At 42.8% G+C, this 24,868-nt stretch overlaps 1 protein-coding gene across 6 annotated transcripts in view; it reads right to left on the minus strand.

The window, feature by feature from the left end:
- Nucleotides 1–24,868, minus strand: part of GLT8D2 (glycosyltransferase 8 domain containing 2) — a 75,752-nt gene that overhangs the window by 47,920 nt on the left and 2,964 nt on the right. For all 6 annotated transcript variants that reach the window (XR_001889778.1, XM_017895310.1, XM_017895309.1 and 3 more), the window contains exon 2: nucleotides 12,415–12,800. The gene's annotated coding sequence lies outside the window, so the exon portion shown is untranslated. The remainder of the gene's footprint in view (nucleotides 1–12,414; nucleotides 12,801–24,868) is intronic.

Genomic DNA, 24,868 nt, shown 5'->3' on the forward strand with positions numbered 1-24,868 from the left:
TTGACAAATGGGATCTAATTAAACTAAAGAGCTTTTGCACGGCAAAAGAAACTACCATCAGAGTGAAGAGGCAACCTACAGAATGGGAGAAAATTTTTGCAATCTACCTATCTGACAAAGGGCTAATATCCAGAATCTACAAAGAACTTAAACAAATTTACAAGAACAAAACAATCCCATCAAAAAGTGGGCAAAGGATATGAATAGACACTCTTCAAAAGAAGACATTTATGCAGCCAACAGACACAGGAAAACTGCTCATCATCACTGGTCATCAGAGAAATGCAAATCAAAACCACAATGAGATACCATCTCACGCCAGTTAGAATGGCGATCATTAAAAAGTCAGTAAACAACTGATGCTGGAGAGGATGTGGAGAAACAGCTTTTATACTGTTGGTGGGAGTGTAAATTAGTTCAACCATTGTGGAAGACAGTGGCGATTCCTCAAGGATCTAGAACTAGAAATACCATTTGACCCAGCCATCCCATTACTGGGTATATACCCAAAGGATTATAAATCATGCTACTATAAAGACACATGCACACGTATGCTTATTTCGGCAATATTCACAAAAGCAAAGACTTGGAACCAACCCAAATGTCCATCAATGATAAAATGTGGTACATAAATACCATGGAATACTATGCAGCCATAAAAGAAAGATGAGTTCATGTCCTTTGCAGGGACATGGATGAAGCTGGAAACCATCATTTTGAGCAAACTATCACAAGGACAGAAAACCAAACACCACATATTTTCACTCATAGGTGGGAATTGAACAATGAGAACACAGGGCAGGGAACATCACACACCAAGGCCTGTCATGGGGTGGGGGCAGGGAGAGGGATAGCATTAGGAGAAATACCTAATGTAAATGACGAGTTAATGGGTGCAGCAAACTAACATGGCACATGTATACCTATGCAACAAACCTGCATGTTGTGCACATGTACCCTAGAACTTAAAGTATAATAATAAAAAAATTATTTATGCCTGTAGAATTGCAATCTTTGATAACAGTATCTGCAATTCACTCACCGTTATTCAAATGAGTCAGATTAACTATACATCTCTTTGAAATAAAAAACAACAAACTGAAAAATTAAGCATCCCATTTTCTAAGTACTATGAGACTTGAGTGTATAGGTACTTTTAACTTTTTAGATGCTGTATTGTAACTTTACTGGCTGTAAATTTGTAAGTTCAGAATTCTACTGAATATGAGAATAAATAAATTTATTTTTAACCTTACAAAAGTGATTGGGAAGTCAGCACTGTTTTCTGGCAAGGTGTTAGAGATTTTGCTATTAGAATGTAAATATGAGTTAACTAGTTATAGCTAAAAATGATAAGGGGCTGGGCACGGTGGCTCACACCTGTAATCCCAGCACTTTGGGAGGCCGAGGTGGGTGGATTATCTGAAGTTAGGAGTTCGAGACCAGCCTGGCCAACATGGTGAAACCCCGTCTCTACTGAATATACAAAAATTAACTGGGTGTGGGGCCGGGCGCGGTGGCTCACACCTGTAATCCCAGCACTTTGAGAGGCCGAGGTGGGTGGATTATCTGAAGTCAGGAGTTCGAGACCAGCCTGGCCAACATGGTAAAACCCTATCTCTACTAAAAATACAAAAATTAGCTGGGCATAGTGGTGGGAGCCTGTAATCCCAGCTAGTCGGGAGGCTGAGATAAGAGAATCACTTGAACCTGGGAGGCAGAGGTTGCAGTGAGCCAAGATCGCATCATTGCACTCCAGCCTGGGAGACAGAGAGAGACTCTGTCTCAAAAAAAAAAAAAAAAAAAAATTAACTGGGTGTGGTGGCACACACCTGTAATCCCACCTCTTTAGGAGCCCGAGACAGGAGAATCGCTTGAACCTGGGAGGCAGAGGTTGCAGTGAACATAGATTGCACCACTGCACTCCAGCCTAGGTGACAAAGCAAGACTCTTTCTCAACAATAACAGCAACAACAACAAAAAGCTAAGAAGGGATAAGGGCCCAACCCCCAGGACAAGAAGGTAATTAGGGTGGCTCCCTTGACGTTTCATTTATTCATTCAACAAACATTTACTCAACCTCCACAAATATACCAGGCACCCAGGCACTAGAGATTCAAAGGTAAGTCCCCAGTTAGTCCACATTTGGGGGAAGGGAGGGGGAGACACCAGTAAATATATCATGGCAATGCAGTATGCTTAGATGCCTTGGTAGATGTAAGCATGGGATATTGTTTAAGCATCAAGGAGGGGCACCTGACCCAGAACATGGGGGTCAGAGAAGGCTCCTGGTCTTCACCAAACCAAGCTAAGATACTCTGTTCATTCTTATGTTTCCTTAGTAGAATGCAAGCTCCAGGGACAGGATGGGTACTACGTTAATCATTTCTGTATTTCCAGTTCATGGCAAGCATTTGGCACTTGGTAGTGTGGCAGCTTTGATAGCTGGCTGATCCAACAGCTCTTCCCATCCTTTTCTCCTTTGCCTGTTTCCATATGAGAGATAGGAAAATTCAAATAGAGATTTTACCAGCCTTCTTTGCAGCTAGTAGTAGCCACATAATATAGATCTGATGTTCAGAGACTTAAGTGGAAATCTACCGGGAACATCTGAGAAAACTTTTCCTTTCTGGATGAAGTGTCAACTCCCCCTTCCTCCTGCCTTGCATGGGGCCATAATGGCTAGAGCTAGAGACCATGAGGGAGAGGTCAAGAGCTACACAGAATGGTCAGCTCTTATGTCATTGAACTGCTGAATCAATGCCATCAATACCTACCTCCTCCAAACTTCTTATGTGAGAGAAATCAACCCATGTGTTTAAGCTGCTGTAAATCGGTGTTTCTGGTATTTGAAGTCAAAGATATTCCAGTAGATTAAATAGGTGCTCAAGAAATGTTTGCAGAAGCCCTGGGATAAGCTGATTGTGGGGAATTAAGAGAGGGATCAGAGTTATAAAGAGGTAGAAAACTGATAGTTTCAGGGATGGAGAACTGGAGAACCAAGGAAGTGATGCTGGACAGCTTAAGAATGTGTAGGGCGGAGTGTCCTATCTTCTGGCTTCTCTGGACCACATTGAAAGAAGTGTTGTCTTGGGCCATATATAAAATACACTAACATGAACCACAGCTGATGAACTAAACAAAAAAAAAATCACACACACACAAAAATCTCATAATGTTTTAAGAAAGTTGACAAATTTGTGTTGGGCTGCATCCAAAGCTGTCCAGCACTGCATGCGACCTGTGGGCCACGGGTTGGACAAGCTTGGGGTAGGGTAAAAGGCAGAGATCGGGAACCAAGAGAAACTGGAATGGGGCAGAGTCTGGGGGGAACATCTTCTGGCTAACAGACTACGTGCCCACTCTCTCCTCCTTACACGCTTCCTGTACGTGGTTCAGGGGACTCAGCTCACCTGCTTTTCCTCCACCTTTCTGATGGCTCATTCTCGGTCTCTTTCACTGGTTGCTCCTACCTCCTGAGCATCCACATGTTAGAACACCTTGGCGATTTCTTCTCTTCTTTTTCTAAACTCCCTCCTTAGGAGGCTTTATCCTGTCTCATGGCCTTAAATATAATTTATATGATGACAACTCCCAAATTTGTCTCCAGGCCCGCCTTCTCATACGGATTCCAGACTCCAGATGCCACTTGGCATCTCCACTTACAGGAATCCACATGTCCAAAACTGAGCTTCTGGTATTTCCCTTGAAACATGCCCCTCCCATAATCTTCCCCAAATCAGTTCATGGTGACTCCATTTAGTTTTATTTTATTTTGAGATGGAGTTTTGCTCTGTCTCTCAAGCTGGAATGCAGTGGCGCAATCTTGGCTCACCGCAACCTCTGCCTCCCAGGTTTGAGCGATTCTCCTGCCTCAGCCTCCCTAGTAGCTAGGATTACAGGTGTGTACCACCGCACCCAGCTAATTTTTGTGTTTTTAGTAGAGACGGAGTTTCGCCATGTTGGCCAGGCTGGTCTTGAACTCCTGACCTCAAGTGATCTGCCCACCTCAGTCTCCCAAAGTGCTGGGATTACAGGTGTGAGCCACTGCGCCTGGCTGTGACTCTGTTTTTTAAATTGCTCCACAAAAAAATCAGCTTGGTGTTTCCTTGACCCCTCTCTGTTTCTCATTCCCATGTGCACTGACAGCAAATCTTGTCAGTTCTACTTTCAAAATAGATCCAGAATTTTTACCACCTTCTGTGGCTCCACCTTGGCACATTGTTAGCCTTTGACTATATTATTCTGCCTTTGTCTCCCTTCAGCTGATTTTCAATAAAGCAGCCAGAGTGAACCTCTGAAAATATGAGTCACATTGTGCTGTGCTCTGTTCAAAACCTTCCAAGGCCTTTCTGTCTCTCTCAGAGTAAAAACCAAAGTCATTACAGCATCCTTCCATCAGATCTCGCATGATCACACTGGCTTCCTTGCCAGACAGCCTCCTGCCTCAGAGCCTTGCCACGTGCTATTCCTGCTGCCTGGAATCCTCTTCCCAGATATCTACATGGCGTGCTCCCTCATGTCTCTCAGTCTCTTAGTCAAAAGCCTCTAACCCCAACAGTGCACAAATTGCATCCTCTCAGCAATTACCATCTTCCAGCAGACTGCCTCCTCATCACCAGTGTACTGACTGCCCTCCAAATGATAGATTATAAGCCCCATGAAGGCAGGAAATTTTGTTTCATTCATTGCCATATATCCAGCATCTAGACAAGTGCCTGGCAATATAAGCCCTCAGAAAACATTTATGGACCAAAGGGATGAATGTGCAACCCTCTCCTCAGGGTGCTGCAGAAGTATCTCAAACCCCCTACACTCACAACTGAAATTAGCACCTCCCCTACAGAAACTCTGGGGTTCTCAGATTCCTCTTCAACTTCTCTTTCCAAATTCTCCTTCAATCACTGAGTCCTACTAATTACACCTCGGCAATAACCTCCCACCTGGTCTTCCTGTCTTTAGAATTTCTGTACCCTCCCCTTCTTCAATCCATCACTGGCCTAACGGCCATAGTAACTTTTTGTTGTTTGATAATCATATCAAGTTCATTTGAAACACAAATGCAGCTTGAGTAGCCTTAATTTTTTGTTTTGATTTCCTTTTTCTTTTTTTCGCTTGAAACATTTCAAGTCTGCTGAAAAGTTCGAAGAATAAATAGTCACATACCTTTCACCAGATCCACCAGTTACTAACATGGTGACATATTTACTTAACTGAACTTCATATGTACATATGTATTTTTGGAACTGTAGACATCATGACACTTCTCCCCCTAAATATTTCAGCACATCTATCTTTAAAAGAAAGACATTCTCCTGTATATCCCCAATGCCATTATTACACCTAAAATCACATTAATAACATCCAGTAAGCAGTCCATATTCAAGTTTCCCCCATTATTCAAATATTGTCTTTTTTATATATATAATTATTTTTTACTCCTGATCAGCCCCATCCCATACCCACTGCCTTTTTTGGATGACATTAATTTTTTTTTTTTTTTTTTTAAATACAAGCCAGTTGCCGGGTAGAATTGTATTGAATGATTGAAACCCAACTCTGAGTGTTCCTTTCCTGCCTAAAGCCTTTCACTGGAAGCTGCTACAGGGGGTTAAGTTCTGAGCTTCTTAAGTTGGCCACTGGTCCTCCGTAGCATGCCTCTGTTCTTGCCAAACTGCTTCACAGTCTCTGGGCCTCCACTGTCCTCCACACCCAATAGTCTATACTTTTCTTCCCTCTGGACTTTGATTCAGGCAGTCCCCTCTGCTTGGAACACCCTTCCCCTTCCTCCTTCCATAACAAATTGTTACTTATGCATTAAGAATTCAACTCAGGCACTGCCTCCTCCAGGAAGCCTCAGCTGACTACCCTGGCTGGGTGCTCCTCCAGTCTCCATTCCTATCCCTGCACTCACCAGAATATTTTTTTTTTTAAGATGGAGTCTTGTTCTGTCAACCAAGCTGGAGTGCAGTGGCATGATCTTGGCTCACTGGCAACTTCTGCCTCCCAGCCTTCTTGTGCCTTAGCCTCTCGAGTAGCTGCAACTACAGGCGTGGGCCACAACGTCTGGCTTTTTTTCTTTGTGTGTGTGTGTGTGTGTGTGTGTGTGTGTGTGTGTGTGTGTTTTTAGTAGAGACGGGAGTTTTACCATGTCGGCCAGGCTGATCTCAAACTCCTGACCTCAAGTGATCCACCCACCTCGGCCTCCCAAATACTGGGATTACACACATGAGCCACTGAGCCCAGCCTAACCAGACCGTTGTCTAATACTGTGGTGTGCCTATCTCTTCCACTAAACCACCAGACAGACCACTGAGGACAGAGACTGTGGCTTCCTCACCTCCATCTGCCTGTCCTGCCCCAAGGTGGGAATTCAATAAATGTATGTTGAATCAATGAGAATCAGGAGAGAGAAAGAAAAGGGAAGAGGTTCTTGTTGCTCTGCTCTTCAGTCCCAGAAAGAAACAGGTCAGCCAGAAGGAGGGAAACTACTGATGATCCCACTCCAGGAATAAAAGCAGAGGGCTCTGGTTGTCTTATCAGCCTTCCTGCTACCATCACAACAAAGAGCCCCAGAACTGCACCCCTTGCACCTCTGTGAGCTTTCCTAGCCCGAGTGACTTCTGTGTATGGTTTCTCTGTGGTAATAAATAGCCAAGACTTTAACATGAAATTGCCTGCAGGCCTGTCTTCAGGACAGACAAAGAGGTGGAGCTGGGAGCCACTGCAGGGCAGGCAAGGTACTGGGCAGTGGCATCCTCAAAGAGGGGAGAAAAGAAGGTTGAGGTTCTAGGGCCTGTGAGTAGGAAGAAAAGGAGAGTTCAGAGAGTTGTTCTGGGCCTGAGAAGAGGCCTGTAAGTTTAAAAATCAGCCCCTGAAGAACTTGCATGGGGAGCCATTTTACCAGATGCCAAAGAGTTTAGGCATGTGGCCAAACCTGGAAAGAATGTTTTGAGACCTGGCAGTGGCTAAGGGAATTTGCTCTGCCTTGGAACAAAAGCAAAGTGGGAAAGGCTCTTCAGAAAATACTCCAAAAATCAGTGCCCCTATGCTTCAGCTCTGTCATGTTAGCTCTGGTCAGCTATGGTATGGGCTGTTGGGATTGCTAGACTGAGAAGAAATCTAAAACCATCACTGGAAGGAAGGAAGGAAGGAAGGAAGGAAGGAAGGAAGGAAGGAAGGAAGGAAGGAAGGAGAGTGCTGTGATTGATTAATTATGTCTGCCATGGGTACAGGTAGGGAGTAATAGGAAATGATCTGGGAATCAAAGGGAAGATAAAAGGGGGGGTTCCTAAAAGTACTGTTGAATGACTTAAATATGAGAGCTGTGTACATTAGTGGAAATATGGGCTTTATCCTTAGACAGAGCTGACTGTGAATCCCAATTAGCTGTGTAATTGTGGGTGACTTACAAAACCCTATCTGTAAAATGGGATTGTTCTGCATATTACAAAACTATTGCTACATAAGTATTAACTATTATTATTTTAACACTTACATAGCAATTCTATGTGCCAGGCATTGTTCTAAGACTTTTACAAATATTAATTCATTGATTATCACAACAACTCCTTAAGGTTATTATTCCAATACACAGGTGAGAAAACTGAGGCTCAGAGAATTAAGAGCTCTGCCAAGGGTCGCACAACTAATGAGTGGCAGAGCTAATATTTACACGCAGGCAGCCTGGCTCTGAGTTCACATTCTTAACCACCTTGATAGTTACTACAGCCAACCACTTTCCATTGCTATGGTTGCTATCATTGTGACAAGCAACTGACACAAGCTCTGTAAGTTAACTCTGCAAGACTTGCACCCTGAAGTTCTCAAATGCATAAAACACATTTAACAGAGCACTTCATTTTAAGCTTTGTGAGCTACAGAGTCATTAACAGGACAAGAGTAAGGGTTCACTGAAGGAAAGAAAAAAATCAGGACTCAGGAGTCTGTCCTCTAACAAAATACCTCTTGCCTTTTGACTTTTTGCTATATGTGAAAGGCTTACTCAAGATTCACCAAGATACATAGAACAGGTGTCTTACTCCATTCACTGAGCTGCAACAAAATACCATTAAATGGGTGGCTTTTTTTTTTGGACAGGGTCTTACTCTATTGCCCTGTATCAGGACAAGCCTCAGACAAAACTCCTCACACACCGAGTTAAAGAAGGAAGGGGTTTATTTGCCCGGGGGCATCAGCAAGACTTCTGTCTCAAGAGCCGAGCTCTCCGAGTGAGCAATTCCTGTCCCTTTTAAGGGCTCACAACTCTAAGGGGGTGCAAGTGAGAGGGTCGTGATTGATTGCGCAAGCAGGGGGTGTGTGACTGGGGGCTGCATGCACCGGTAATTAGATCGGAACAAAACAAGATAGGGATTTTCACAGTGCATTCCTATACAATGACTGTAATCTATAGATCACAGAACCAATTAGGTCAGGGGTCGATCTTTAACTACGAGGCCCAGGGTATGGCGCTGGGCTGTCTGCCTGTGGATTTCATTTCTGCCTTTTAGTTTTTACTTCTTCTTTCTTTGGAGGCAGAAATTGGGCATAAGATGATATGAGGGGTAGTCTCCTCCCTTAGCCCAGGCTGGAGTATGGTGGCATGATCGTAGCTTACTATAGCCTCAAATTCCTGGGCTCAAGTAGTCCCCTCACCTCAGTTGCCCAAATAGCTGGGACTACAGGCATGCACCGCCACCACGTCCAGCTAATTAAAAAAATGTTTTTGTAGGGACAGAGTCTTGCTATGTTGCCTAGTCCAGTTTTGAACTCCGGGCCTCAAGAGATCCTCCCACGTTAGCCTCCCAAAGTACTGTGATTACAGGCATGAGCCACCATGCCTGCCTGAACTGGGTGGCTTCTAAACAACACAACTTTATTTCTTATAGTTCTTGAAGCTGGGAAGCCCAAGATCAAGGTGCCGGTAGATTCAGTGTCTGGTGTCAGGCCTCTGAGCCCAAGCCAAGCCATCGCATCCCCTGTGACTTGCACATACAAGCCCAGATGGCCTGAAGTAACTGAAGAATCACAAAAGAAGTGAAAATGCCCTGCCCCGCCTTAACTGATGACATTCCACCACAAAAGAAGTGAAAATGGCCGGTCCTTGCCTTAAGTGATGACATTACCTTGTGAAAGTCCTTTTCCTGGCTCATCCTGGCTCAAAATCTCCCCCACTGAGCACCCTGTGACCCCCACTCCTGCCCGTCAGAGAACAACCCCCCTTTGACTGTAATTTTCCTTTACCTACCCAAATGCTATAAAACGGCCCCACCCAGGCCGGGTGCGGTGGCTCAAGCCTGTAATCCCAGCACTTTGGGAGGCCGAGACGGGCGGATCACGAGGTCAGGAGATCGAGACCATCCTGGCTAACACGGCGAAACCCCGTCTCTACTAAAACTACAAAAAACTAGCCGGGCGACATGGCGGCGCCTGTAGTCCCAGCTACCCGGGAGGCTGAGACAGGAGAATAGCATGAACCCGGGAGGCGGAGCTTGCAGTGAGCTGAGATCCGGCCACAGCACTCCAGCCTGGGTGACAGAGTGAGACTCCGTCTCAAAAAAAAAAACAAAAAAAACAAAAAAAAACGGCCCCACCCTTATCTCCCTTCGCTGACTCTTTTCGGACTCAGCCCACCTGCACCCAGGTGATTAAAAAGCTTTATTGCTCACACAAAGCCTGTTTGGTGGTCTTTTCATACGGACACGCATGACGGTGAAGGCCTACTTTCTGGTTCACAGATAGCACGTTCTAGCTGTGTCCTGGTCCTCCATGGTGGAAGGGGTGAACCAGCTCTCTTAGGCCCTTTTACTCTTTTTTTTTTTCTTTGAGACAGAGTTTCACTCTTGTTGCCCAGGCTGGAGTGCAATAGTGCGATCTCAGCTCACCACAACCTCCACCTCCTGGGTTCAAGCGATTCTCCTACCTCAGCCTCCCGAGTAGCTGGGATTACAGGCATGCACCACCATGCCCAGCTAATTTTTTGTATTTTCAGTAGAGAAGGGGTTTCTCCATGTTGGTCAGGCTGGTCTCAAACTCCTGACCTCAAGTAATCCACCCGCCTCGGCTTCCCAAAGTGCTGGGACTACAGGCGTGAGCTACTGTGCTCAGTCTCTTAGGCCTATTTTATAAGGGCACTAATTCCACTGGTGATGGTGCTGTCCTCATGACCTAACCACCAGGTTACCAATGCCAAAAGGCCCCACTTCCTAATAGCATCACCTTGGGAGTTAGAGTTTCAACATATGAATTTTGGGGGGAACACAAACATTCAGACCATAGCACTAGGGGAGCCGGACAAGAGAGTCTTCAGTTTACAAAGAATGTGTTTTGCTTTCTCCTGTGCTGACATGAGAAATTCTTTCACAAAAAGCCTTTAGATTAGGGGTCAGCAAACTATGGCCCCAGGTCAAATCCTGCCTGACACTAGTTTTTGTAAATAAAGTTTTGTTAGAACATAGCCATGCTTATTTTTTGTTTTCTTTATGTCTATTTTAACACTACAACAGCAGAGTTGAACAGTTGCAACAGAAACCATATGGCTTATTATCAGGCCCGTTGCAGAAAAAGTTTGCTGACCTCTGATCTCCACTTTAGGCCAGATTTTCTATATACCAATACAACACATATGATAATCTTACGTCCTTAACTTGAGAAGGAAAAACAAGGTATCCCCTTGGATGAGCTCCAGGGAAGGTGGGAAATAGGATGTCCATAAGAGAAACCAAAACGAAAACAAGTGTGGCCAGAATAGCACATTCCAGAGTGTGGTCCTAGAAATGTTAACTTATATTATGCAATAAAGCGGTTCAGCCATCAACTGTTTGGGAATCATTGCGTTAAACAACCTTAAGAGGATTTCTCTACTACAGGACTTCTCAGGACCTTTAAAATGCTATTATGCCTTGCGATCTCTAAGAGGGTAATATAGTTCACAGAGTTTCCCATGGGACTGTTTTTCAGAACATTATTTGGAAAATGCTGAAATTAAAAAGGATTTAGAATCATTTTCCTCGGGAACTAGAAATGATAACTATGAGGGCTGTGGCTTAATGAACCTCATTTTCTCTCAGCAACGAAAGAGGAAGCACAAAGAAGAAATAAAGAAAGAATGGAAAATAAAAGAAAGAGAGGTGTTTGAAGGAAGAAAGGAAGAAAGCAAAGTGCTGGAGAGATGACATATTAGGGTATGAGGAACACTTGGACGACTGGACTGTCAGAGGGAACCATATGCCAAAAGCAGAGGTGTTGCCAAAAACAGGATGCATGATCACCGTTGTCACCACTGCCATAATCAGCACCATCAGAGAAGCTAACCTTTCCTGAGGCCTAACTACTTTGCAGGTCCTGTATTATGTCCTTTATAGACATTAGGTCATTTAATTTCCATTTTACAGATGAGGAACTAGGGTGCACGCAAGTTAAACAATTCACCCAGAGTCAAGCTTAGAAAGGTGTGTAAGTGGCAGAACACAGATTCAGCCCTGTAAGCCTGACTCCAGAGCCTATGTTCTTACCACTGCATTGCACAGCTCTACTTCCAAGTGCATTAAAGGGAGAACTGGAATTTCATTATGTAATATAGAAAGGATATTACACAGAAGTGCCACACCAGAACATTTGGAGGAAAAGGAAAAGACAAAAACCAACCAATATGACTTTGGATACTTGGCTGCACAGGGCCAAACAACGAGAGGACTGATTTTGTTTTCCAAAGCACATCCAGACGCTCAGATATCATCATGTTTTCTTTCTCTCACTCTCTCTCTCACTTTTTTTTTTTTTTTACTCTCATGTTAACTATCCTTCTTATTTCATAAATTATATATTAGGCTTATCCAATGTGTGACACTTGCTCATAAAGTAAACATAAGAAATTTTTTGAATGTTTAAAAAGCATTTTCAACCCAAATACCATGACTACTGTATTTACAATAAGCCTCACTTGGATTTCCACAATGGCCAGTTCTTTCTGGGGGGATGGAGATCCTCAGAACAGCTTCCTAAGACAGATTCTGAAAACATGAATCACAGCTCAGTTAAATCATTTGTGGCTCAGGACATACCTTCATTAAATGCTAGCATTCACCCACATCCTAACTGCTGATTTTTATGTTTAAAATCTGATACAAATAGTAAATTATAATATTTGTGGAAAGAAGGAGGAGAAACCCAGGTCTGGAAAAGCAGCCCAGGACGTGAGAAACATTGCACACCGGATTTGCTGGAAATGGCCGAAAAGGGCTCCGCTGGAATGCTACAAATTCGTACTGGGAAGTTTCTGAAGGCAAAGTTTGTGTGGGGCAATCTGACACCTCTGATTTGCTTTCTTGGGTCTGTAGCAGAATAAAGAACTGCTGCAGACCGGCCAGGATAAAATGGAACAATTGCACGCTGCTCGTAAATTTCTCTATTTACCTGGTGAATGGTGAGGGTAGGGCTTTGGGCTCCTCGGTCCAGAAGAGCTGTAAGGCAGAGCGTTCAAATCGTGGCTGGCCCTGGGCTGCCGCCCTCACGATGCTTCTGCCGCTTCTAAGATCTCATTGGAAGTCCCAAAGGGCTGGCGATCCCCAAGGCCAATATTACGTTTCCAAAAGAATATTCCTCCCCGACCCGCACTCCCCTTTGCTTGCGTTGACTTTGGAGCGTCTCGGGTTTCTTCCACCTCTGTGCTGGGAACCCAGGAGTTGCGCTGTCAGAGAGGGGCGGCCCCAGAAACCACTTCCAGATGTGCTCGGCTGGCCGACTCGGATGAACCAGACTTCCTCTGGCTGCGTGCAAAACATTCAAAAAACAACGCGGTTCTGGAGGAAAAGACACAAAACCAGACAAGAGCAAATGCTTGCAGGGTGAATTTCTACCACACGTTGGGTCGAAGCAAACTTTGACAGAACACAAGTGAAAAATAAAGTTCATGCTGATTTTGAGAATCTTCATGGCCACTAGCTTCTCCTGAAATCTCCTAGTCATTGAAATGCTGTTGTCCCCAACTCACAACCCAGGTAACAATTGTGGTCTCCTTCTACCAAAGCAATAATGACAAAAGTTTCAAGATGGAGTGTTTTTGTGCCTGAACAAAAGAGGAATCAGAGAGGAATGAGGCAGGGAGCTGGGAGCTGACCTCAACAGCAATCTGCGCTGTTCTGTATGGGTTCTCAAACCCAGGAGATGGTGCCAGCACTTTGGGATCACAGAATTTACTTCTGCAATGGCTCCTCTTCCTAGTTCCTATAAGGATCTCCCTGTTCGCTGTCTCTTTCTAAAGTGGTGCTCTCCAACAGAAATAAAATGCAAGCCGGACTGGAATTTTACTTTGTGTGTTTTTTTCTTTTTTGAGACAGAGTCTTACTCTGTCTCCCAGGCTGGAGTGCAGTGGTGAGATCTCGGCTCACTGCAACCTCCGCCTCTCCGGTTCAAACGATTCTCCTGCCTCAGCCTCCCGAGTAGCTGGGATTACAGACACCCGCCACCACGCCCAGCTACTTTTTGTATTTTTAGTAGAGATGGGGTTTCGCCATGTTGGCCAGGCTGGTCTCAAACTCCTGACCTCAGGTGATCCGCCGCCTCAGCCTCCCAAAGTGCTGGGATTACTGGCGTGAGCCACCTCGTCTAGCCAATTGTACTTTTTTTTTTTTTTTTAAAGAGACAGGGTCTTGCTCTGTTACTTAGGCTGGAGTGCAGTGGAGTGATCACAGCTCACTGCAGCCATGAACGCCAAGGCTCAGGCGATCCTCCCGTCTCAGCCTCCTAAGTAGCTGGGATTACAGGTGCACATCACTACACCTGGCTATAATTTAAAATTTTCTAGTAGCCACATTAAGAAAAAAGTACAAAGAGGTAAAATTTATCTTAATGATATATTTTACTTTACCCAATATATACACAATATTATCATTTCAACACATAATATAAAACATTATTAAGAAGATGCTCTATATATCTGTTTTGTTTTTAAATTTAATTTGTTTTGATACATATTCATGTAATAATTGTATATATTCATAGGGTACATAGTGATGTTTCAATATATATAATGTATAGTGATCAGAACACTGTAATTAGAATATCTATAATCTCAAATATTGATACTTATGTTGGAAACATTCAATATCCTCCTTCTAGCTCTTTGAAACTACATATTATTGTTAACTATGGCCATACTACAGTCATATAGAACACTAAAACCTATTCCTCCTAACTAGCTGTAATTTTATATCCTTTAACAAATCTCTCCCTATCTCTCCCTTCCTCCTACACTTCCCAGTGTTTTTTTTTTTTTTTTTGTAACTAAGTCTTTGAAATTTGGTGTGTATTGTACACTTGCAGCACATCTCAATTCAAACACTAAATTTAAACAGAAACACTGCACATATATTTAGACTTTATAAAATTTACCATTTAAAAAGTAGATTCATTTAAGGTAACAGATATCCCAGTTACACTGATTTCATCTTTACAAATTATATGAATGTATTAATATTAAATGTTTGAATGCACACTCAAAATATATATATCTATTATGTATCAATAAAAAATTAGAAAAAACACCGGGAAAAAAAGTAGATTCACAAATCCAGGTTGGTCCAAATGTACTTAAAAATTTTCCAGTAATTGAATAGAGTATCAGTTTTTCAATTAAAATTAGTTACAGTTAAATAAAATTAAAAGTCAGTTCCTCGGTTGCACTAGTCACATTTAAGTACTCAGTAGTCATTGTGGCTAGTGGCTACTATATTGAGCAGTTCCATTCTAAAGGATTTAGTAGGGATTTTCTTAGACATGAACTTTGAAGGTGGGAGGATCCTGAATATCTTCCACGTATATAGAACTTTGAATATAGCCAAAGCATTTTCATATCTTCTATTTCTTTTTAGCCACACAACGTTTCTGGTAGGTAAGTTGAACAGATGTTATTTTTGCCCCAATTTACAGATGAGCAAACTGAGGCTTTGAGTAAATTAAAGCCCTAGTTCCCAAAGCAAGTTAGTGATGAAGCCAGGATTGGAATTCTTATTCAGCACTTCTTAAGTGTTTCGTTCTTGAGGCATGTTTCAAATACTAGGATCTGGGGCTGCAACAGTAGGGTTAAGTGGCATCCACATTGGTCATCCTTCAGCATCAAATTTGCTGCTTGTGTAGAATTATTGACTGCCTTGTGATCCCTTGGGTGCCCCTATTCTAAAGCCCCCACACAATCCAGCAAGTGTGTCCTTTCTCCTGGAGAGGCTTGACATGATGCCACTCCTCTTCTCTCTTGACCCCCAGCATCTTGTACCTTATTTTATTTATTAATTATTATTATTATGATTATTAGAGACATGTCTTGCTATGTTGCCGAGGCTGGACTTGAACTCCTGGGCCTTTCTCCTTAGCCTCCCGAGTAGCTGGGACTGTAGTCATGCACCACCATGCTCAGCAAGTTGTACCTTATTTTAAAGCACAATTCCATTAAAACATTTAGCTAAATGTTTTTAGCTAAAACATCGGTCACCTCTGGGAAGTCAGAAGGTTGGGGGCAGTGCAATATACTATACTTTAAATACTCACTGCACACACATGAGCGAAAATAATATAACCATTTCTGGCTCAGGGTTTCCCACCGCCCTTCCAGAATTATGTGCCGTGAGGTGCAGCAGGCCAGTCCCTCAGACATGTCCCAGGCATCATGTGGACAGCAGCCTGAGCTGACACCTGCCCTGTGTAATTTCCTTCACAGATCATGTCATCTCCTTTGCATCTCTCATCCACCTAGCAGAGAATGTTGTAGAACTTTTCCCTGACCCTCACTGTCTCTGATTCCAGCTTCTTTCTCCTTTATTCTCGCTGTGCCATACTCCAAGGGTGCAATAGGCTTGTTATCTATGACTTAGATATCCACACTGTATGCACAGATTCTTCCCTGGGGAATAAATGAGAAAAGAAACAGAGGATATGCATGACACCAGAGTGGGCTTCGGAGACAGACAGACCTAGTGTGAGCTCAGCCACACGTCTTACCTCCGGTTTCCTCATCTGTTAAGTGGGGACTACCAATAGGACTCTTGTGTGGGTTAAAAGACATCATGCATGTAAGGCACTCAGTAAGGACTCAAGAAATGGAAGTTTTATTGCTATTGTTTTAAACAAAATAATATTTAATTGAAATTGAATTATATGTAATTGATTTTATTGAATAATATATAATTGAATATTTAATTTTAAATTTAAATGTTTGACAAATAAAGACTGAATACATTCAAGATGTACAATGTGTTGACTTGATATGCACATACACTGTGTAATGATTACCACAATCAAATCAATTAACACATCCAACACCACCCATTTTCTACACTAGATCCCCAGAACTTGCTCATCTTATAACTGAAAGTTTATACTGTTTGACTAACATATCCCCATTTTCCCCTCCCCTCACCCTAGTAACCACCATTCTACCTACTCCCTGCTTCTATGAGTTTGACTTTCTTAGATTCCAAATACAAGTAAAATTGTACATATTTATTTTTCTGTATCTGGCTTATTTCATTTAGCATAATGCCCTCAAGTTTCATCCATATTGTCAAAAATAGCAGGATTTCCTTTTTATGGCTGGATAATATTCCATTGCATATATGTACCACAATATCTTTATCCATTCATCCATCAATGGATACTTAAGTTGATTCCATATCTTGACTATGATAAATAATGCTGCAACGAATATGGGGAGGCAGATGTCCAAAGGAAATAAAATCAGTATTTCAAAGAGATATCTGCCTCCCCATTGAAATACTGATTTTATTTCCTTTGGACATCTGCCTCCCCATATTCATTGCAGCATTATTTTTCCCTTTTAATAGAAACATGATTTCATTTGAACAGCAATATGCCCATTTGAAAAAATTCTCCTTCTTGGATGTCTTGCAGCTAGAGTGGCATGTGAGCAGATGTCTGCTGTCTAGCACTTCCTCGAAAGCTAGTGTTTTCCTGGCAAAGAGCTCTTTGGTGTCTTTTGCCCTTTCTTCCTGTTTAAAATCCAGCCTTGAACCTTGTATGTGAAGTAGCCACCTTGCAGCCCTGGGGATAAGAGGCCCACACTGCGCTGCTGCGTATGGCCACATTGGCTGTGCACAGTGACTACACAGTTGAATCAGTCAGGGTCCTGGTGGGATACAGACAGCTCCCTCCAATAAGGTAATGGTGGAGACTTTTTAAAAAGGCACTAATTGAAAAGGTATAATCACTGTCAGGGAAACATGGTTAAGAGATGATGCAGTACCCTGGGGCTAGCAATAGCAGGGAGTTATTACAACCCCAAACTCTGAAGGGCAACAAGACAGAGTGGTTTCCGGGACTTGGAGAGAGGATATGGAGAGGGGTGGCCAGCAAGAGCAGCCCTCCCACTGGGATACAGCCAACCTGTGGTGCTCTGCACAAAAGGAACCAGGGGCTGATTACCCCAGCCTCACAGTCTCCTGTTGGTAGTGTCTCCCATTGACCAAATCCAACTAGAAGTCAGAGGGCAAGGAGCTCAAGTGCTATAATCCATTGAGGTCAGCCTTTCAGGACACTGAACAGGTTGAAGGGTGGAGAGTAGATCTGTAGAAGTAAATGAAAAATATCCTTGCATGATACGAATGGGGTCCCTGGCACTGTGTCATTCTGCAGCCTGGCATATGCTAAAGATGGCAGAGAATCACCACAGCAGCCCTGAACGAACTACTTATGGAAAATCTTGCCATGTGATGAAAATAAACCCTTAAGTGGTCAAGTAACTTCGGTTAGATTTAGTTACATGCCTGAGTGCAACCACATGCAATATGTATGCATTTCACATGCATTTTATATTTGTGGTATCATTTGTCAACAAAACATGTATCTGAGTCATTATTATTCTGTGTTTATATCTTACTAATTGAAGGTCAGATGTTCATTGTTTCTTCTTGCTAACTGGGTCTGCCTTGACTGTGTATATTACTTTTAGATAAGGTCCTAGATAAAATCTATTAAAGCTGATAATGTTGCCTGGGAGGAAAGGAATAAGTCTTCTCTAGTAGTACATGAATTACCACATTGGGTCAGGCTGACAAGCCTCTTTGCCACGTTTGTCTCCCATGGCTGGGCTCCAAGATCACACACATGGGGCAGGAATTACCATAGCAGGCTCAATTCCCTCTCTTTTGCCTGGTGTGGTTCAGTTGCAGGTCATCTTCTTGTTGCCCTGAGCTTCAGTGCTCTTGCTCTCCCCTGCTACTCCCTAAACTGCAGCAATTACTCCAGCACCTGAGTCTCGCACTAGAGTTCCCTCTCTCCCACATGCTGTAACTGTTTTTCTTCCTTGGCCCAGTTCCCTGTTCTGGCAATTAAGTTAGGTTCTATCTAGCCTGGAGCACTGCCTTGCTCTTGCCAGCTGCCCTCTCTGTGCTTTGGCCATAGCTTCAGCCAAGATCCATGGTTGGAGCCCTGCAATCTGTAAACAGACCTCTCAGACACCATCTGTTTCCCTCACTTCGGCAACAGTCCCTGCCCAGGATCTCTGCTACTGAGTTCTGCCCACTTGCTAGCACTCCCCAGAACCTCTTCTCAGACCTCTGGCAAAAAGCCCTTAGCCCTTGGCCCGAGTCCTCAATTGAGATTAAAGACATTGCAATTTACACTCTTGGCTGAAAACACAGGACTGTCTGCCACCTCCAGCACCAGATTCTCACTCTAGGGTTGACTTTTTGGCCTGCAGCTCAGGAAGAGGAATAGAAACTGTAGAAATATAATAACATCATGATAATGATAGAAATAAAACAATCTACTGCTTACTAAATGCTCACTACATGTCAGTCCTTGCATAAGTATAGCACAGTCCTTGCTTGGCATGGCAACAGCACATATTTCAATTAGCACCATTTAGTTATATAACACAAGTCCCCCAATAACACAGTTCAAATTTCAGTTACCACAGTATATTAACTGTGAGTAATTGCATAAATACAAGCTTTGCTGTCAGGTTTTCAGTCCACAAAATTGCTATGCAAATAACAGATGTACACCATGATCAGTGACCATAGCATATCGCTTCATTTGTAGTCTGCTGATGACTGGTCACTGGACATCTGTTATTTAGTTATGCACAGACAGCAAAGTATGTAGTTGTGTTGCCTCCTTATCTCCCCATGTGACATTTTAATAAATGGACTATAGAATTTGCCAATAAAGATAAAAGTGAAGCAAAGAAACGAAAAGTGATAATTGTGGGAGTGAAGTTCAAATCAAAGATCACTGGAGTTACAGAAGAAATTGTTGGCCATGGGAATGTTGTTGTTGCCACTGTTCAACTCCAGATGGGCATCCAGAAAAACTTAGTAAAGGTAAACTTATGAACATAAATAAGGAAGGAAGTTGGAAGTTGTAAGGACAAGGATAAAGATGTTCCAGAAAGTGCATGAGCAAAAAATTCACATTAAAGGAACACTCAAAGATATCTCACAACATTGAAAGCACAAAGGAAAACTTAGAAAGGAGGCTGGGCGTGGTGGCTCACACCTGTAATTGTAGCACTTTGGGAGGCTGAGGCAGGAGGATTGCTTGAGCTCAGGAGTTCAAGACTAGCCTTAGCAACATAGGGAGACCCCGTGTCTACAAAAAATAAAAAAGTTAGCCAGGTGTGGTGGTATACACCTATGGTCCCAACTACTCAGGAGGCTGAGGTGGAAGGATCGCTTTAGCCTGGGAGGTCAAGTTTGTGGTGAGCTGTGATCATGCCACTGTACTACTTCAGCTCAGATGACAGAGACCCTGTCTCAAAAAAAAAAAAAAAAAAAAAGGCCTTAGAAAGGAGTATGACAATTTGCCACAGCATAGAAAAGATGTTCACTCCATATAGTAAGCTATATGACAAGAAGGTGGTAAGCATGGTTTAAACTACTCATGGTAAGTTTTATGCGAAGAAATAAAACTCTTTAATTCTCAATATTTCTGTTTTAAATTATGGCATAACAAAGAAATATTAGTTTTACAATTTTTTCATTTTCTCTATATAGTTATAAGCAATAGTAAGAAAGTTTTAATACTTTGACAAAACGTTTTAAACATCACAAAACAACTGTAATTTTTCCCACTGGTAATTAAGATCACTTTGAAGGGTGTTGGCTTGCATATCATGTTTACAGAACAGTATTATCATGCAAAGTGAAGGCTGCCTGTACTTTACATGTATTATTTCATTTATCTATTGATTTCTTTCTTTTTTCCCCCTCGCTAGGTCGATGCCCCATTTTCAGCACTAGATGGTGCTGAAACCCATGTTTGCCTCCATTCTAATAAATATTCAGTGTCCCTTGTCCTTAATGGGGGTATCCCAGTAGTATGGGAAGGCTGACTAGGGGTTCAGCGTCCAAGGGACCCATGGACCCAACCTCCTACAGTGTGGTGCTACTGAACAGCCACTCTGATTTGGTGTCACCGTCTCTTTTTGTCAAGTTACACAGCAGTTTCCAGAGCTGGGATACTAGTCTCACCTCTCCCCTTGTCTCTGGCTATTCTCAGGGATATTTTTCCTCCAGGGACTGCTGATGCTTCTAGTGGTTGAGGCAGGGACAGGTCTTCTGCCAGGGAACCTAAGATTGTGGAGAAGCTGGTTGTCTATGCCTTGATCTCACTTTTTACAGTGTACAGACTGTGAGCTGGGGAAAATTTTCATGCACTTGGTGCCTGGCAGATTGTGGGGAGGGGATTACAGATGTGGAAGTCTACTTCTCTTACCATCTACTCAGAGTTTTTTAAACTTCTCTGTGGCCCCAGCAAATGTCTCACCCTCATAGTTGAGTTCTTGGATATTGCTGGTGATAATTTCAGTGATGAATATTAGTTTTTGGTTTTCCATTGGGGGGTGTGAAGCCAGCTTGCTTCCTTGCTGCCACTTTGGAACCATATTATCTCACTTAATCCCTTGACTAATCCTGAGAAGCAGATGCTCTTACTATTCCCATTTTCTAGACAAAGAATCTGAGGTTCAAAGAAGATAAATAATTTGACCAAGGCCACACAACTAGTTAAGTAGCTACAACCTATTGGGTCTTAAAGCCCATGATCTTAACCCCAAATGAAACAGTCCAGGTAAATGACTCTGGTGGGTGTTTGATATGGAGGAGTAGGCAGAGAGGAGAGGAAGTAGTGAGAGATGAAAGTACCTTCTCTAACATATGCCTAAAAAGTCTAGAGCAGCACTGTCCAGTAGAGCTTTCTATAATACAACAGATGCCCCCTTACCCAAGGGGATACATTCAAAGACCCCCAGAGATGCCTAAAACCACAGATAGTACCAAATCCTGTATAACTCTAACTAAGACAGCTACTAAATGACAAATGGGCAGGTAGCATATACAGTGTGGAAACACTGGACAAAGGATGATTCACATCCCAGGCAGGTAACAGTGGGACAGTGCAAGACTTCATCATGTGACTCAGGATGGTACACAATTTAAAACTTACAAATTGCTTATTTCTGGAATTTTCCATTTAATATTCTCAGACTGCATTGACTGTGGGTAACTGAAACCATGGTTAAAGAGGGATTCCTGTATATGTATAGAATACATAATATTTATATAATCTATAATAGAGAATTAATATATCTATTCAACTCTGGTATACATGTAGATACACATGGACTTCAGGATCCATCTTTTCTTGATCCTCCAGGACCTTGATCCACCAAATCCCAGCTCTTTCTGAACAGACCTACTTGCCCTATGGGATGTAATTTCCAGTAGAGCTGCTCTACTTCACTAAGTCCTCAGGAAATTAGGCTCCTTCCAGCTCATGGTCCAAGATGGCTGCCCCAGCTCTAGCCATTACATCTACATTCCAGCCAGCAGAAAAGAGTAAGAGAGAGGAGGGTTCCCTCCTCCTGAACACATTTTGGAATTATATACATTACTTTTGTACACCCCATAGGTCAATATTTAGCCACAGGCCACAACTAGTTGAGGGAAGTTTGGGAAATGAGTTTTTATTTAGAATGGTCATGTGCCCAGCTCATAGTCCAGATTCTGTTACTGAAAAGAAGAGGAGGGCAGACATTGGGGGTCATCTTGAAGGAGAGTGGGTACAGTAGTCTGGGAAAGTGCTTATTTGTTTGTTTTTTTCCTTCCCAGTCTCAATAATGAGAGGCAGGCAAGGAGAAGAAGGTTGGAAATGATTGCTGGTTGTGCACTTCCAACCTTTTGTTTGCAACTGGATCCTTCTTCTGGGCCTGCAATCATGCTCAAGTCTCACCATCCAAAATAATAACAATTTACACAGTACCTCTCTCTCCTTGCCAGCCATTGTTCTTTCTTTCCTTACATGGACAAGTCTCTGTAAATAGTAGACTATACATGTTATCCGCATTTTCTAATTCATGCTTCAGTTCTCTCTGGCTTCTTTCCCTCCCACTCCATTGAAAACATTTTAATTCTAGGCCACTACTAACCTCCTAATTTGCACATCCAACAGTTGCTTCTTAATTCTCTTCTTCCCTGACTTCTCTATGGCTTTTGGCTTTCCTTACCACTTCTGCCTCTATGAAACCCTCTTTGCTGGTGGCTTCTTTGACATCACCCTCACCCAATTCCCTTTTAACTTCTCTGGCTACCTATTCTCTATTTCCTTCATGAGTGCCTCCTCTTGTCTTTACCCCATCAATGCTGGCTTCTTCAGGGTGCTATTTTCCATCCCTCTTCTCCAAACTCTCCTCCTAGGTTGTTGTTTCCAAACTACAATCTTGAAGTTTCAAAGACTGAAGGTACTTTATTGTGAAATGGGGACCTCTTTTAGATGCTTCCCTCAAGGAGAGAGTACTCAAAACTGCTCTACTAAAATAGCTTTCCCATTGGATTACGTACTTTGTCACTGATTGAATTGTATCTCCCCCAAACGATATGCTGAAGTCTTAACCCGCTGTACCTGTGAATATGACCTTATTTGGATATGGGGTATTTGCTGATAAAATCAAGTTAAGATGAGATCACAGGATGACCCCTAATCCAATATAGCTAGTGAATTTGCAAGAAGAGGAGGAGGTTGGGCGCAGTAGCTCATATCTGTAATCCCAGCACTTTGGGAGGCTGAGGCAGGAGGATCACTTGAGCTCAGGAGTTTAAGACCAGCATGGGAAACATGGTAAAACCTCATCTCTAGAAAAAATTTAAAAATTAGCCAGACATGGTGGTGCACACCTGTAATCCCAGCCACTCCAGAAGCTGAGGTGGGAAGATTGCTTAAGCCCAGGAAGTGGAGGCTGCAGCAAGCTGAGATTGCACCACTGTACTCCAGCCTAGGTGACAGAGCCAGACCTTGTCTCAAAGAAAAAAAAAAAAAAAAAAAAGAAGAACAAGAAGAAGAAAGAAGAAGAAGAAAAAGACAGACACACAGTGGGAACACCATGTGATGATGTGATGGAGACAGAGATGAGTGATTCATTGATAACCCAAGGGTTGCCATGGATTGACAGCTGCCACCATAAGCTAGAAAGAGGCATGGAAGCATTCTCTCCTACAGGTTTTGGAGGGATCACAGCCATATTGACACTCTGATTTCAGACTTATATATCCTTCAGAACTGTGAGACAAAACATTCCTATTGTTTTAAGCCACCAGATTTGTGGTACTTTATCACAGCAGCCCTAGGACACTAGTACACATTTCCTCATCACCCTGCAGCTCCCTATCTAAGCCACCAATTATAGCTTGCAATCCCTTTTGTCTTAAAAATATTTGCCTTCATTTTCCTCCTAGTTCAAGGGTTCTCTGGCTTTCAAATATCATAGACTAGTGTTTTTTTTTTTTTTTAATTTGAAGTTCAACATTAGGGTTGCAACTTTTGATTTTTCCTTTAACCTTGTGCTGTAAGGGCATTAGAAAAAACTACCATCTAGGCACAAAACTCTCAGAACAAAGTAGACTTCCTTAAATTAAACACTTTGGGTTTTATGAAAAACTCACTGCTTTATTCCAACTCTTCCAGTTTTATTTCAGATTCATAAAAACTTATTATGGCAACATTTAAGAGCCTATCTTATGTACGTGACAAATAAAAATATTAATAAATATTCATAACCTCTTTTCTGTTTGTAGGCATCTTATTTCTCCCTCCCTTTCCAAATTCTCTTTGGACATATTATGAAATTGGACTGGCTGGGCACGGTGGCTCATGCCTGAAATCTCAGCACTTTGGGAGACCAAGGCGGGCGGATCACCTGAGGTCGGGAGTTCAAGACTAGCCTGACCAACATGGAGAAACCCCGTCCCTACTAAAAATACAGAATTAGCCAGGCATGGCGGTGCATGGCTGTAATCCCAGCTACTCAGGAGGCTGAGGCAGTGGAATCACTTGAACCCAGGAGGCGGAGGTTGCAGTGAACCAAGATCACGCCATTGCACTCCAGCCTGGTGAACAAGAGCGAAACTCCATCTCAAAAACAAACAAACAAAATTGGGTTATACTCAGTGAGAGGGAGAATTTAAGAAGCAGAAGCTAAAAAGAATAGTGAGAATTCCTTTTCCTTTTATTTTATTTTTTTGACAGAGTTTTGCTCTTGTTGCCCGGGTTGGAGTGCAATGGCACCATCTTGGCTCACTGCAACCTCTGCCTCCTGGGTTCAAGAGATTGTCCTACCTCAGTCTCCCAAGTAGCTGGGATTACAGGCATGTGCCACCACGCCCAGCTAATTTTTGTATTTTTAGTAGAGACGGGGTTTCACCATGTTGGCCAGGCTGGTCTCGAACTGCTGACCTCAGGTGATCTGCTCTCCTCAGCCTCTCAAAGTGCTGGAATTACAGGTGTGAGCCACCATGCCCAGACTGAGAATTTCTTTTTAAAAGCTAGAGAGGGCCGGGCGCGGTGGCTCAAGCCTGTAATCCCA

The sequence above is a fragment of the Rhinopithecus bieti genome, unplaced genomic scaffold, assembly GCF_001698545.2.
Source record: "Rhinopithecus bieti isolate Rb0 unplaced genomic scaffold, ASM169854v2 scaffold_24306, whole genome shotgun sequence".
NCBI classification, from domain to species: Eukaryota; Metazoa; Chordata; class Mammalia; order Primates; family Cercopithecidae; genus Rhinopithecus; species Rhinopithecus bieti.